Source organism: Saccopteryx bilineata, chromosome 7 (genome assembly GCF_036850765.1).
Source record: "Saccopteryx bilineata isolate mSacBil1 chromosome 7, mSacBil1_pri_phased_curated, whole genome shotgun sequence".
In the NCBI taxonomy this organism is placed as follows: domain Eukaryota; kingdom Metazoa; phylum Chordata; class Mammalia; order Chiroptera; family Emballonuridae; genus Saccopteryx; species Saccopteryx bilineata.
In genome coordinates, this window is record NC_089496.1 from 80,187,369 (window position 1) to 80,203,898 (window position 16,530).

At 40.7% G+C, this 16,530-nt stretch overlaps 1 pseudogene; it reads left to right on the forward strand.

Annotated features, from left to right (window-relative positions):
* The first annotated feature begins 11,535 nt into the window (after positions 1–11,535).
* LOC136311168 (probable ribosome biogenesis protein RLP24 pseudogene) lies at positions 11,536–16,075 on the forward strand (annotated as a pseudogene).
* Positions 16,076–16,530: the final 455 nt, after the last annotated feature.

Genomic DNA, 16,530 nt, shown 5'->3' on the forward strand with positions numbered 1-16,530 from the left:
ATTGTATGTTTAACTCATGTGCTTCTTTAAAAAAATTTAAATTTTTTAAATTTATGTGTCTCATTACTTTTATTTATTTATTTTTTTGTATTTTTCTGAAACTGGAAACGGGGAGGCAATCAGACAGACTCCCGCATGCGCCCGACCGGGATCCACCCGGCATGCCCACCAGGGGGCGTCACTCTGTCGCGACCAGAGCCACTCTAGCGCCTGGGGCAGAGGCCAAGGAGCCATCCCCAGCGCCCGGGCCATCCTTTGCTCCAGTGGAGCTTCGGCTGCGGGAGGGGAAGAGAAAGACAGAGAGGAAGGAGAATGGGAGGGGTGGAGAAGCAGATGGGCACCTCCCCTGTGTGCCCTGGCCGGGAACCGGTACTTCCGCACGCCAGGCCGACGCTCTACCACTGAGCCAACAGGCCAGGGCCTATGTGTCTCATTTCAATCATACTTTCTGACCAAATTGGACACCAATCTTTAGCTTTGGGCATAATGCATAATTCATCCACACTTAAAGAGAAGAATATTTCTTTTTAAAAAAATATGTTATTTTTTTTAAGAGAGAGTGAGAAAGGGAGATAGAGAAAGAGAGAAGCATCAATCTTTTTTTCCACTTATTTTGCATTCTTTGGTTGCTTCTTCTATGTGCCCTGATGAGGAATTGAACCTACAACCTTGGTGTATTGGGACAGTTGCTCTATCTGACAGGTAACTGAGCTACCTGGCCAGAGCCAACAATGTAATATTTCCTAATATTGATGATGTGGCAGAGTTTAATTAATGACATTTTTATTTTTAGTGGTGCATGAAATAATGGTGCATCTTATAGTTAATAGCATCTTATATTGATAAGAAAGGGTAACTCATTCAATGAAGTATGTTCAGTAGTGACAATGTATAGAAGGTACAAGTATAACACAGACAAGAAAGTTATTAAATCAAGAGGACATACAGATGGCCAATAGACATATGAAGTGATGCTCAATGTAACTGATCATCAGAGAAATACAAACTAGAACTACAAGTAGCTATCACCTCATACCTGTCAGAATGGCTATCATCAATAAATCAAAACAAGTGTTGGTGAGGATGTAGAGAAAGGGGAACCCTTGTGCACTGTTGGTGGGATTGCAAATTTGTGCAGCCACTATGGGAAACAGTATGGAGGTTCTTCAAAAAATTAAAACTAGAACTAAAATATGACCCAGCAATTCCTTTTCAGGATATTTACTTGAAGAAATCAAAAATACTAATTTGAAAAGCTATCTGCACCCCTATGTTCTTTGCAGTATTATTTACAATAGCCAAGATATGGAAGCAACCTAAGTGTCCATCAATAGACAGTTAGATAAAAATGTATGTATATACAATGTAATAATACTCAGTCATAAAGAAAGAGTGACATCTTACCATTTGCAAAAACATGGATGGACCCAGAGGACATTATGCTAAGTGAAATAAGTCACTTAGAGAAACACAAATACCATATGATATCACTTATATGTGGAATCTAAAGAACAAAATAAACAAGTGAGCAAAACAGAAGCAGACCCACAAAAACAGTGAAAAACTGACAGCTGCCAGATAGGAAGGAAGCCAGGGACTGGGTGAAAAAGGTAAAGGGATTAAGAAGTACAGACTGGTAACCACAAAATAGTCACAGGGATGCAAAGCACAACCCAGGGAACACAGTTAATAATATTGTAATAACTGTGTATGGTGCCAGGTGGATACCAGGCTTATCAAAGGGACCACTTCATAAGTTACTTAAATGTCTAAACACTATGCTGTGTACCTGGAACTAATATAAAATAATATTGAATGTCAACTGAAATTGAAAAGAAAATGATTAACTCAGTGTGTAGCAGTTAGGGGACTTTACAAGGGAATTTATAGGAATGATGGAAGAGGAGTGGAGAGAGAGAGTGTATTCAAGGTTTAACTGAGTGAAATTACATGGTATTCAGGGACCACATATTAGTAGTTATTCTAGCGGAGGAGATGGGAAATGAGACTGCGGCCAGATTATACTAGGCCTTGAATGTCAACTCTGTAGAATGATTTGAATTTTATCTTGTCCATGATGAAAAACTGAATGATTTCCCCCTCTTTTCTTTTTTTAGTTATTGGAATACTATTGACTGTACTTTCTATGCTGTGCACCACATCCCCATGACCATTCCATGACAACCAATTTGTATTTCTCAATCCCCTTACCCCTCACTCCCATCCCTCCAACTCCCCTCCCACTCAGCAGCCATCAAAATGTTCTCTGCATCTCTGAGTCTGTTTCTGTTCTGCCTGTTCATCCATTTTATTTTTTAGATTCAATTGTTGATAAATATGTATTTATTGCTGTTTTATTATTCATAATTTTGATCATTTTTTAAAAATTCTTCACATTTCATGTAATACTGCTTTGGTGGTGCTGAACTCCTTTAGTTTTTCTTGTCTGAGAACCTCTTTATATGACTTGTGATTCTAAATGGTAGCTTTGCTGGGTAAAGTAGTTGTAGGTCCTTGCTTTTTATTACTTCTTGCCAATCTCTCAGACCCGCAAAGTTTCTGTTGAGAAATCAGCTGACAGTCTTATTAGAGCCCTCTTGTAGGTAACTGCTTTTCTCTTGCTGCTTTTAAGAGTCACTCTTTGTCTTTAACTCTTAGCATTTTAACTACAATGTGTCTTGATGTGGGCTTTTATGGATTCATCATATTTGGGACTCTCTGTACTTACTGGACTTTTGTGTCTTTTTTTCTTTTACCAGGCTAGGAAAGCTTTTGGTCATTATTTCTTTTTTTTTTTTTTTTTTTTTTTTTTTATAATTTTATTTTTTTAATGGGGTGACATCAATAAATCAGGATACATATATTCAAAGATAACAAGTCCAGGTTATCTTGTCGTTCAATTATGTTGCATACCCACCACCCAAAGTCAGATTGTCCTCTGTCACCTTCTATCTTGTTTTCTTTGTGCCCCTCCCACCCCCTATCCCTCTCCCATTCCTCCCTCCCCCCCCCGTAACCACCACACTCTTATCAATGTCTCTTAGTTTCACTATTATGTCCCACCTACGTATGGAATAATACAGTTCCTGTTTTTTTCTGATTTACTTATTTCGCTTCGTATCATGTTATCAAGATCCCACCATTTTGCTGTAAATGTTCCGATGTCATCATTTCTTATGGCTGAGTAGTATTCCATAGTGTATATGTGCCACATCTTCTTTATCCAGTCATGTATTGATGGGCTTTTTGGTTGTTTCCATGTCCTGGCCACTGTGAACAATGCTGCAATAAACATGGGGCTGCATGTGTCTTTACGTATCAATGTTTCTGAGTTTTGGGGATATATACCCAGTAGAGGGATTGCTGGGTCATAAGGTAGTTCTATTTTCAGTTTTTTGAGGAACCACCATACTTTCTTCCATAATGGTTGTACTACTTTACATTCCCACCAACAGTGTATGAGGGTTCCTTTTTCTCCACAGCCTCTCCAACATTTGCTATTACCTGACTTGCTAATAACAGCTAATCGAACAGGTGTGAGGTGGTATCTCATTGCCATTTTGATTTGCATTTCTCTAATAGCTAAAGAAGATGAGCATCTTTTCATATATCTGTTGGCCATTTGTATTTCTTCCTGGGAGAAGTGTCTGTTCATATCCTCTTCCCATTTTTTTATTGGATTGTTTGTTTGTTTGTTGTTGAGTTTTATGAGTTCTTTGTATATTTTGGATATTAGGCCCTTATCTGAGCTGTTGTTTGAAAATATCATTTCCCATTTAGTTGGCTTTCTGTTTATTTTGTTATCAGTTTCCCTTGCTGAGCAAAAACTTCTTAGTCTGATATAGTCCCATTCATTAATTTTTGCCTTCACTTCTCTTGCCATTGGAGTCAAATTCATAAAATGCTCTTTAAAACCCAGGTCCATGAGTTGAGTACCTATGTCTTCTTCTATGTACTTAATTGTTTCAGGTCTTATGTTTAGATCTTTGATCCATTTTGAGTTAATTTTTGTACAGGGGGAGAGACTGTAGTCCAGTTTCATTCTTTTGCATGTGGCTTTCCAGTTTTCCCAGCACCATTTATTGAAGAGGCTTTCTTTTCTCCATTGTGTGTTGTTGGCCCCTTTATCAAAAATTATTTGACTATATATATGTGGTTTTATTTCTGGACTTTCTATTCTGTTCCATTGGTCTGAGTGTCTATTTTTCTGCCAATACCATGCTGTTTTGATTGTCGTGGCCCTATAATAGAGTTTGAAGTCAGGTATTGTTATGCCCCCAGCTTCATTCTTTTTCTTTAGGATTGCTTTGGCTATTTGGGGTTTTTTATAGTTCCATATAAATCTGATGATTTTTTGCTCTATTTCTTTAAAAAATGTCATTGGGATTTTGATGGGAATTGCATTAAATTTGTATATTGCTTTGGGTAATATAGCCATCTTGATTATATTTATTCTTCCTAGCCAAGAACAAGGTATATTCTTCCATCTCATTATATCTTTTTCGATTTCCCTTAACAATGGTTTATAGTTTTCATTATATAAGTCCTTTACATTCTTTGTTATGTTTATTCCTAAGTATTTTATTTTTTTTGTTGCAATCGTGAAGGGGATTATTCTTTTGAGTTCCTTCTCAGTTGTTTCATTGTTGGCATATAGAAAGGCTATTGACTTCTGTATGTTAATTTTGTATCCTGCGACCTTACTGTATTGGCTTATTGTTTCTAGTAGTCTTTTTGTGGATTCTTTGGGGTTTTCAATGTATAGGATCATATCATCTGCAAAAAGTGATACCTTTACTTCTTCTTTTCCGATATGGATGCCTTTTATTTCTTTGTCTTGTCTGATTGCTCTGGCTAGAACCTCTAGTACCACATTAAATAAGAGTGGAGAGAGTGGACAACCCTGTCTTGTTCCTGATTTAAGGGGGAAAGCCTTCAGTTTAGTGCCATTTAATATGATGTTAGCTGATGGTTTATCATATATGGCCTTTATCATGTTGAGATATTTTCCTTCTATACCCATTTTGTTGAGAGTCTTAAACATAAAATTGTGTTGTATTTTATCGAAAGCCTTTTCTGCGTCTATTGATAAGATCATGTGGTTTTTGTTCTTTGTTTTGTTGATATGGTGTATTACATTAACCGTTTTACGTATGTTGAACCATCCTTGAGATTCTGGGATGAATCCCACTTGATCATGATGTATTATTTTTTTAATATGTTGTTGTATTCGATTTGCTAGTATTTTGTTTAGTATTTTAGCATCTGTATTCATTAGAGATATTGGTCTGTAGTTTTCTTTTTTTGTGCCATCCTTGCCTGGTTTTGGTATGAGGGTTATGTTGGCCTCATAAAATGTGTTTGGAAGTATTGCTTCTTCTTCAATTTTTTGGAAGACTTTGAGTAGAATAGGAACCAAGTCTTCTTTGAATGTTTGATAAAATTCGCTGGTATAGCCGTCAGGGCCTGGACTTTTATTTTTGGGGAGGTTTTTAATGGTTTTTTCTATTTCTTCTCTACTGATAGGTCTGTTTAGGCTTTCTGCTTCTTCTTGACTCAGTCTAGGAAGGTTGTATTTTTCTAGGAATTTATCCATTTCTTCTAGGTTGTTGAATTTAGTGGCATAAAGTTTTTCATAGTATTCTACAATAATTCTTTGTATATCTACGGTGTCCGTGGTGATTTCTCCTCTTTCATTTTGGATTTTGTTTATATGAGTTCTTTCTCTTTTTTCCTTGGTAAGTCTTGCCAAGGGTTTGTCAATTTTGTTGATCTTTTCAAAGAACCAGCTCCTTGTTCTATTAATTTTTTCTATAGTTTTTCTGTTCTCTAATTCATTTATTTCTGCTCTGATTTTTATTATCTCCTTTCTTCGGCTGGTTTTGGGTTGTCTTTGTTCTTCTTTTTCTAGTTCCTTAAGGTGGGAAGTTAAGTGGTTCACTTGGGCTCTCTCTTGTTTGTTCATATATGCCTGAAGCGATATGAACTTCCCTCTTATCACTGCTTTTGCTGCATCCCATAGATTCTGATATGTCGTATTGTCATTTTCATTAGTCTGTATATATCTTTTGATCTCTGCACTTATTTCTTCTTTGACCCATTCATTTTTTAAAAGTATGTTGTTTAGTTTCCACATTTTTGTGGGATTTTTTTCCTCTTTTTTGCAGTTGAATTCTAGTTTCAAGGCTTTATGATCAGAAAATATGCTTGGTACAACTTCAATTTTTCTGAATTTGCTGATATTGTTTTTGTGGCCCAACATATGGTCAATTCTTGAGAATGATCCATGTACACTGGAGAAAAATGTATACTCAGTCACTTTGGGATGAAATGTCCTGTAGATGTCTATCATATCCAGGTGCTCTAGTGTTTTGTTTAAGGCCACTATGTCTTTGTTGATTCTCTGTTTGGATGACCGATCTAGAGCCGTCAGCGGTGTATTGAGGTCTCCAAGTATGATTGTATTTTTGTCAGTTTTTGTTTTAAGATCAATAAGTAGCTGTCTTATATATTTTGGTGCTCCTTGGTTTGGTGCATATATATTAAGAATTGTTATGTCTTCTTGATTCAGTGTCCCCTTAGCCATTATGAAATGGCCATTTTTGTCTCTAAGTACTTTTCCTGTCTTGTAGTCAGCATTATCCGATATGAGTATTGCTACACCTGCTTTTTTTTGGATGTTATTTGCTTGGAGTATTGTTTTCCAGCCTTTCACTTTGAATTTGTTTTTATCCTTGTTATTTAGATGAGTTTCCTGTAGGCAGCATACAGTTGGATTTTCTTTTTTAATCCATTCTGCTACTCTGTGCCTTTTTATTGGTGAGTTTAATCCATTTACATTTAGTGTAATTATTGATACTTGTGAGTTCCCTATTGCCATTTTATATCTTGCTTTATGTTAGTTTTGCGTCTTGTTTGATCCTTCTCTTTCGTTTTTCTATCTTTTGTTTTTATTTGGTTGTATTCCATACATCTTTCCTCTGTTGCTATCTTTTTTATCTCATGTGCTTCTGTGGTGGTTTTTTCAATGGTGGTTACCTTTGAGTAATGAAAAGGGTCCCTACCCTGTTCATTGTAGCGAACTATTTTGTGAGTACTTTTGCACTCCATCGTCCTTTGCTACTGTTAATCTCCGTCTTCTCCCCCTCTTTCTTTTTGTTGTTGTCACAGTTTAAATTTGGTTTTATTGTGTTCTTCTTGGAGCTTTTACTTGTGGCTCTGTTTTTTTTTGTTCTTTGTATCTGATTGGAGAACCCCCTTTAGTAATTCCTGGAGTGGGGGTTTTCTGATGATAAATTCCCTCATCTTTTCTGTATCTGTGAATGTTTTTATTTCTCCTTCGTATTTGAAGGATAGCTTTGATGGGTATAGTATTCGTGGCTGAAAGTTCCTCTCTTTCAGGACTTTAAATATTGGGGTCCACTCTCTTCTAGCTTGTAGAGTTTCTGCTGAGAAATCTGATGATAATCTAATGGGCCTTCCTTTATATGTTGTATTCTTCTTTTCCCTGGCTGCCTTGAGAATTTTTTCTTTGCTGTTGGTTTGTGTCAATTTCATTATGATATGCCTTGGAGTAGGTTTGTTGGGGTTAAGAAAACTTGGAGTTCTGTTTGCTTCTTGAACTTGAGGCTTTAGTTCTTTCCACAGGCTTGGGAAGTTCTCATCAATTATTTGTTTAAGTATGTTCTCCATTCCATTTTCTCTCTCTTCTCCCTCTGATATACCTATTATTCTTATGTTATTCTTTTTGATGGAGTCAGATAATTCTTGTAGGGCTATCTCATTTTTTTTAATTTTTGAGTCTCTTTCTTCTTCTCTCTGTTGTGCCTCAAGTTGCTTGTCTTCTATTTCACTAATCCTCTCTTCTATCTGACCTGTTCTATTAGCTAAGCTTGTTACTTCGTTTTTCAGCTCGTTAATTGAGTTTTTCATCTCTGTTTGATTTGTTTTTATAGTTTCAATTTCCTTGGACATATATTCTTTGTGTTCATGGAGTTGTTTTCTGAGCTCCCTATATTGCCTTTCTGTGTTTTCTTGTATATCTCGGAGGATTTTTAGGATTTCTATCTTGAATTCTCTGTCATTTAGCTCCAAGGTTTCCAATATATTAAATTTTTTCTCCATAGATTTTTCCTCATCTAGCTGTGTTACCTCTCTTTCTTTTGTATCCATGATATTCGATTTTCTTTTCCTTAATGGCATCTGAGGGTGGTTTTGTTGATAGTATTAATGAGATTTAATAAAGAATAAAAAGTTAAAAAAAATAAAAAAATAACAAATCGAAAAGAGTTGTTTTTTTTAAAAAAATTAATAATGAAATAAAGAAAAATAAAATAAAATAAAAATTTTTTTAAAAAAGAAAATTATTCCCCCCCTCTTTTTTTTCCTCTCCTCTCCTCTCCCCTCTTTCTTGAGAAAATCTTGTGGTGGACTGTGAGTTATAACAAACAATGCCTGTGATGGAGGGCCTGAATTGGGGAAAAGTAATAAAGGGGCAAAAAAGAGAGAAAGAAAAAAAAAAAAAAGAAAAAAGAAAAAAGAAAAAAAAAAGAGTGTATGGACCCACAAAAAGCAAATAAGGAAAAAATTTGGGTCAAGAATAAAATGATTTGCTTTTAGGTGTTGGTTTTCTAAGAGTTATGATGAGAGGAATAAGAGGAAAATGGAAAAATGGGGGGACAAATTAAAAACTTACTATTGTATTTAGTGGAACAAGAACTAGATAATATGGAGAGCCAGGGATGGGAGCACTGCTAGTGAGTTAAAAAGGTGAAGTAAAACCCCCCAAAATGCCACAAACATAGGTTTGAGTCCCGGATAAGATAATTTGTTTGTTATTGAGGTTTGAATGAGAGGAGATGTAAAGGAGAAAGGAAGAAACTAATATAGAGGGAGAAAAGAAAGAGAGAGAGAGAAAAAAAGAGGGAACCACTAAAAGAAGAAAAAAGAAAGGAGAGAGAGAGAGAGAGTTAAGGGTTTTGGAGTGCAACCCTCATAGAGAGAAAGGAAGAGAAGAGAAATGATAATGGGAGATGTAACACTTATGGGTAGTGTAGTTCAAGGAGAGGAGAGAGTAAGACCGGTAGAGAGTTAATCGGCCAAATTGGAGGAGGAAAAAAAAGTCTCAAGAATGAAGATAAGAGAAACAAACGAACAAATATAATAAAATGGGATAGGTTATAAAGTCTGTAGATTATTCTTGATTTTGAGAGGTTATCTTCTTGCTTTTTCTTTTCTCTCCCTCTTCCTGGTCGGTGACTCTGTACCCCGGGTTCTGCCCCTTTGGCACGCTCAGGTAGAGGTTTGCAGTTGATAAGTCTCTATGGCAATGTCATGTATTGTGCTTTATTCTCGTTGGGAGTTGAGGCTCATTAGCATTTATAGGCTCCGACAGTGAGAGAGTCCGTGTTCCTGGAGCCTTTCTCCTAGTCTTTCCTTCCTCAATTAGTAGCCTGATAGTCCAGGTATGGGGTTGCTGCTGCCTCTGCCTGGATAGTAAGAGGCTCAAATTGCTGGCAACTCCCCACTCTATTTCCACTCAGCACAGGGCTCTGGGTAAGGCTCAGTCAGTCAGAGCTGCTAGCATAATCAGGTGGGCTTTCCGCCCACTCAAAGACCACTGGCTCTGCCACTCTGTCCGGTAACACAAGCGGGCGCCCACTTCCGGGGCGCTTGGAGGAAACTCTCACTCACTGTCTGCAACCAGGATATCCAGCCAGCAGTCTCACGCTCTGAGTGAAACCCCCAACCGCAGGGAAAAGTTGCAGCGTTGGAATTGAGTCTCGCTCCGTCCCCGTGTGCGGCTTTTGCAAGGCGCTGGGGCGGCCCGAGATTCCGCTTTGGCCCACACAAAGGCCCCTGACTCTGCCCCTCTGTGCGATAACACGGGCGCGCACTGCCGAGGCACTCGGAGGAATCGCTCACTCCTTATCTGCGCGCGCACACCAGGATATGAGGCCGACCGTGGTTCCCTCTGAGTGAAACCCTCACCAGCACGGAAAATCTCCACCGTTGGAAGTAGTTCTCACTCCCTCCCGTGCGTGGCTTTCCCAGGGCGCTGGGGCTGCCCAGAGACTCTGCCCTCAGCCCACAGAAAGGCCTCTGACCCTGCCTCTCCGTGGGGCAACACGGGCACCCACTTCCGCGGCTTAGGAAGAAATCTCTCTTCCACTAACTGCGCACCGACCAGGAGACCGGGTAAAATGGCCGCTCCGCTTGTCTTTCTTTGTTTGGGTTTGGCGCGAGTGTTAGCTTGTATTGCCCGGGTTGCCACAGGATCAGATTTTCCTCGGCTTGGATCTCTGAGCCACAGCCTGGTTCGGCCGTTTTTGCTGCGGCGGCCTGGATCTATTCACCCCCTTTGCCCGCCTCAGTTTCTATATTCACAGTTACCAGAGAAAGCCGCCCTGTTTAGGTTAGTGAGGAAGGCGGAGCATTTCTTACTCCCTATTTCCTTCGGGGTTTGGTTATATATTTAGCCAATTTTTCACTCAATCATACCTTTGGGTGTATTGCGAAGAATCTGGAAGCTCCAAGTATAGGTTTTTCTGTTTCTGGTTGAAGATCTTGTTGAGTTTTGGGGGAGATTTATCGGTATCGCTTCCTACTCCGCCATTACTCTGACGTCATCTCCATTATTTCTTCAGATGGGTTCTTCATCCCTTGCTCTCTTTCTTCTCCTTCCAGCCCCCTCCCCCCTCGTGATGTGAATGTTGGTACCCTTAAACCTATCTCAGAGGCTCCTTACACTATTCTCATTTTTAAAATTCTTTTTTCTTTTTGCTGTTCTGATGGGGAGTTTTTGTTTTCTTATATTCCAAATTGCTGACTTGCTTTTTCACTTCATCTACTACACTCTTGATTATAAATTATTCTTAATTTCAGTTAATATAGTCTTCTTTTTTATGGTTTCCATGTCCTTTTTTTATGCTGTTGATATTCTCACTAAGTTCTTTGAGCATTACTATATTGGTTTGAACTCTGCATCTAGTAGCTTTTTTGTCTCCATTTTGTTTAGTTCTCTTTCTGGAGTTCTGTTCTTTCATTTAGGATATGTTTCTTTACCTCCTCATTTTGGCAGCCTCCCTGTGTTTGCGTCTATGTATTAGGAAGAGCTGCTATGTCTCTTAGGCTTGGTAGATTGGCCGGATATTGTAAATGTTCTGTAGTTTCCAGTGGTACGGCCTACCTGATCACCCAAGTCGGGCACTCCAGGTGTACCCCTTCAACCCCGTGTGAGCTTTGTACACCCTTCTGTTGTAATTGAGCCTTAAATGTTTTTGGCAGATAGATGGGAGGGATATACCCCCAGGCTGATTGGCTGCAAGGACTGGCTGCAACCACTGAACACCATGGAGTCTCAGCTATGTAGGGGCCTGCTCCATAGAGCAGAACTTACTTCAGTGGGGCACTGGTGCCTGCTGAGTATACCCCTTGAGTATGTCACTTGTGGAGGTAATTGAGTGGTTCATCTATGTGGTCTGAAGCTGTCCACTGGGCCAGCCACTATCTGTGTTCTGCCTGGGGCCACCCGGCATGAGCTACAAAGCAATCCGCAGATTACTGCTACTTTTGCTGGTCTTGGAGGTACCCAGGCAAGGCAAGTTGATAACCAAAGCTGGCTGCTGCTAGTACTGGGCCAGGGGCCAGTTAGAAAAAGGTATGGGACACACTGATGCCAGATGTTGCTTGTGTGAGAGATTTTAAGGAAGTCTAATGCATGAGCCAAGACAGACCGTTCATATGGAAAAGCCACTAGAAACAGCTCTGGTAGGCCTGCAATTTGGGTGAGGCAGGGTCTCAGGGAATCACCAGGGCAAGGTAAACAGTGTTAATGAAGTTGATGGAGACTCTCAGATATGGTGCCTGCCTGCCAGCTCCGTGGGGAGAGGGGTAAGAAAAGGAACAATATCCTATGCCAGTACTTCTGTCTGGGAGAAAGCTGCCCTTCCAGCTCTTGTACTAATGCTGGACAATTCAGTTCCTTCCTGTATGTCCTTAATCCCTGGTGCCTTTCAAGCTGCTGCCCTAGTGCTGGAGCTCAGAGGAAGTGAATCTAAATAAGACCTTTTGGGCCCTTTATGAAGAACTGCTGAGACTACAAAAGCTCTCCACCTCACTCAGCCACAATCCCTGCTGGGTTTTGCAGCCAGAAGTTATGGGAACTTCTCTTCCTGGCATTAGAGCCCTGGGCTGGGTAGCCTGGTATGGGACCCCTCACTCCTCAGAGAATACCTCTGCAGCTGTGGTATTTCTCCTGATTTCTATCTACCACATATGGTTGTGAGACTAGCCTGTTTCAGGTCTCTGCCTCCCTATCATGCTTGATGTGGCTCCTTCTTTAAATCCTCAGTTTTAGAAGTTCCATTCACCTAGATTTCAGGCAGTTCTGAATAATGGTTATTTTTTAGTATAGTTATAATTTTGATGTACTTGTACTGTATTTACCTATACTGTTGCCATCTTGACTGGAAGCCTGGTATATTTTTCCTCCATTCATTTACTCTAAATCTGTTTGTGTCATATATATATTGACACAAATTTTATTTTATTTTTTTTGTATTTTTCTGAAGTTGGAAACAGGGAGGCAGTCAGATAGACTCCCACATGCTCCCGACTGGGATCCACCCAGCACGCCCACCAGGGGGCGATGCTATGCCCATCTAGGGCGTCGCTCTGCCACAATCAGAGCCATTCTAGCGCCTGAGGCAGAGGCCACAGAGCCATTCTCAGCACCCGGGCCATCTTTGCTCCAATGGAGCCTTGGCTGCGGGAGGGGAAGAGAGAGACAGAGAGGAAGGAGAGGGGGAGGGGTGGAGAAGCAGATGGGCGCTTCTCCTGTGTGCCCTGGCCAGGAATCGAACCCAGGACTCCTGCACGCCAGGCCGACGCTCTACCACTGAGCCAACCAGCCAGGGCTGTGTCTTTATATTTAAAGTAGGTTTATTTTCGTGTTTTTTTGTTGTTGTTCCGGGTTTTTTTTAGTGAGAGAGACACACACACAGAAAGGGAGAAAGATGAGAAGCATCAACTTGTAGTATCACTTTAGTTGTTCATTGATTGCTTTCTCATATGTGCCTTGACCAGGGGGCTCCAGCTAATCCAATGACCCATTGCTCAAGCCAGTGACCTTGGGCTTTAAGCCAGCAACCTTTGGGCTCAAGCCAGCAACCATAGGATCATTCTGATAATCCCACGCTCAAGCTGTTAACTCTGCCCTCAAGCCAGATGAGCCCAAGCTCAAGCCGGCGGCCTCAGGGTTTGAAACCTGGGACTTCAGTGTCCCAGATTGATGCTTTATCTACTGCATCACCACCAGTCTGGCAAAAGTGGGTTTCTTATAGACAACATAAAGTTGAGTGTGTTTTTTTAATCTACTCAGACAATTTCTGTCTTTTCGTTGGTGTATTTATATCATTGATGTTGATTGTTGATATAATTGGATTACTTGATTTGTTAGTTTTCTATTCATTGTCCTTATCCTTGTTCTTTGTTTTTATTTTTGTCTTCCACTATCTAATGCTTTTTTTTTTTTTTTTTTTGCATTTTTCTGAAGCTGGAAACAGGGAGAGACAGTCAGACAGACTCCCGCATGCGCCCGGCCGGGATCCACCCGGCACGCCCACCAGGGGGCGATGCTCTGCCCACCAGGGGGCGATGCTCTGCCCATCCTGGGTGTCGCCATGTTGTGACCAGAGCCACTCTAGCGCCTGAGGCAGAGGCCACAGAGCCATCCCCAGTGCACGGGCCATCTTTGCTCCAATGGAGCCTTGGCCACGGGAGGGGAAGAGAGACAGAGAGGAAGGCGCGGCAGAGGGGTGGAGAAGCAAATGGGCGCTCCTCCTATGTGCCCTGGCCGTCTAATGCTATTTTTAAACTTATAATAATGTTTATAGTTACAACTTATTGCATACTTACTATGTGCAGGTGTGTGCCTAGAGTGTTGCATTTATTGCCTTACTTAGGCCACTTAACAGTCCTATGATATGAGCTATAATAACTAGCACTTACTATTTGCCTGTTAACCTGTTAAACTCTTACAATCATTATTATGTACATTATTTTGTTTAATTCTCTCAGTAACCCTAGATAATATTGTTATCCCCATTTTACAGACGAGGAATCTGAGGCTTAGTAAGGGCATGTAATGTATCAGCTGTAACTGTTTTCCTATTTATTCTCCAAAACAACCCCTAGTATCCCTACACTGCCTTTGACATATGTTTTCTTTTAGTGTCTAAGGTTGAGCCCTGTCACTGCTTACCTGTCTCAACAAATGATAACACACGTACATCCTTTCTTTAAGTTTCCTTGTTCTTTCACAGACTGTGAAGGCTTCTGTTACTCCTGTTAAAAATATATTTTTTGGCCCTGGCCAGCTGGCTCAGTGGTAGAATGTCGGCCTGGCGTGCAGAAGTCCTGGGTTCAATTCCCGGCCAGGGCACACAGGAGAGGCGCCCATCCCATCTGCTTCTCCACCCCTCCCCCTCTCCTTCCTCTCTGTCTCTCTCTTCCCCTTCTGTAACCAAGGCTCCATTGGAGCAAAGATGGCCCGGGCGCTGGGGATGGCTCCTTGGCCTCTGCCCCAGGTGCTAGAGTGGCTCTGGTCAGGACAGAGCGACGCCCCGGAGGGGCAGAGCATCGCCCCCTGGTGGGCAGAGCGTCGCCCCCTGGTGGGCATGCCGGGTGGATCCCGGTCGGGCACATGTGGGAGTCTGTCAGACTGTCTATCCCTGTTTCCAGCTTCAGAAAAATACTATATATATATATATATATATATATATATATATATATATATATATATATTAATGTTGTGTGTATCTGTGTGAGTACTTGTAATCATAAAAGTTGAGGTGTAAAATTTATAAAAAGTCTCTTCCATGGTGTTGCTTTCTCGCCAGTACCTGCTCCACTATAGTAGGACTCTGTTGGTTGATCCACAGCCTGGGTTTAGTAGTAGACGGCCAGGTATCCAAGTCCTGCCTCCGACCTCATCCTGCCTGCACCTCTGCGGTGCTGGAGCCCTTCTGGGAAAGGTCAAGACATTTGTTCCTTGTGCTTTCACACGTCTTATAATCACTGTCTTTTCCTGTTTCAGCTCACAGAAAAGCTTTCGCTCGCTCATCTGCTCTCACTCACTGCAGGAGCAAGCCCCATTGTCTTTGCCGCAGGAAGCTGCAAGCACCTGCAGATCCGCCCCCGTAATCTGGGCCTCACTCTCCAAGTGTGGTCAGAATCCCTGGGAAGCTTGTTTCAATGCACATTCCTTGATGTCACTTTCTTGGATCTTGAGTCATAGAAATAGGTGGAATAAGGAATTTGTGTTTTAATACACCCTCTCCTCCAGAGATCTCGATTTATTTATTTATTTTTAATTTTTAAAAATTTTATTTTAGAGAGTGAAGAAAGGAGTGGAGAGAGAGAGAAAGAGAAAGAGAGAGAGAGGGAGAGAGAGGAACATAAATCTGTTCCTCTATGTGCCCTGACTGGGGACTGAACAGGCAACCTCTGCGCTTCAGAAGGAAGCTCCAGTCTAACCAATCAAGCCATCCGGCCAGGGCCTGAGATCTTACTTTAAATCCCAAGAATCAGATATATCTCGGCCATGGCATGATGATCGTCTGCAACGATTGTAAGGTGTTCAGGTTCTGTAAATCCAAGTGTCATAAAACCTGTAAAAAGAAGCGCAATCCTCACAAGGTCACGTGGACTAAAGCATACTGTAAAGCAGCTCCTAAAGGACTTACAGGAGAGAATTCATTTGAATTTGAAAAAATGTAGACATGAACCTGTCAAAGGCCAGCAAGAGCTGTGGAATAAAGTGATTGATGCAATGGAGAGGGTCAAAAAGATCAAATAGAGATGTCAAGCTAAATTTATAACCAACAGGTTGAAGAAAAAGAAAGAACTACAGAAAGTTCAGGACATCAAAGAAGTTAAGCAAAACATTTATCTCATCCGGGCCCCTTCTGCATGCAAAGGGAAACAGCTGGAAGACACAATGGTACAGGAACTACAAGAAGACGTGGACATGGAAGTTGTTTCTGACAATCTTACCATTTCACCATTTCTTTGAGCGCATTAGAAAAATCTCCTTTAGGGACTTAGAATGTCTAAGTTATTGACTTATTTCTTACATAAGGTGGGTCAAATGAAAAGGTGATTTACAAATACATGTCTTCTACATTGCTACCTGCAAAACAACAGATATTATGGATGGTAGATTGCATCCCAATGTTAAACTTTCAACAATAGATGCACAGAATAGATGTATTCTGTAAATACAAAGTGAATTGTCAACGTAAAATGATCATATTACCGGGATAATGGCACCAAGCAGCATTTATGTAATAACTAATGACAAAATTCATGGCTAGTGATGTATAAAATTTTCTTTGAAGAAAAAACATTGCAAGAACCATTTATTGGTACAGGCCCATCTGGTCTAGGAGAGTGTGAGGAGAAAGCACCTTGAAAGTGTACCTTCACTCAGAGTTACCGTTGACTCCTCCTTTGGAATTCTCATTACTT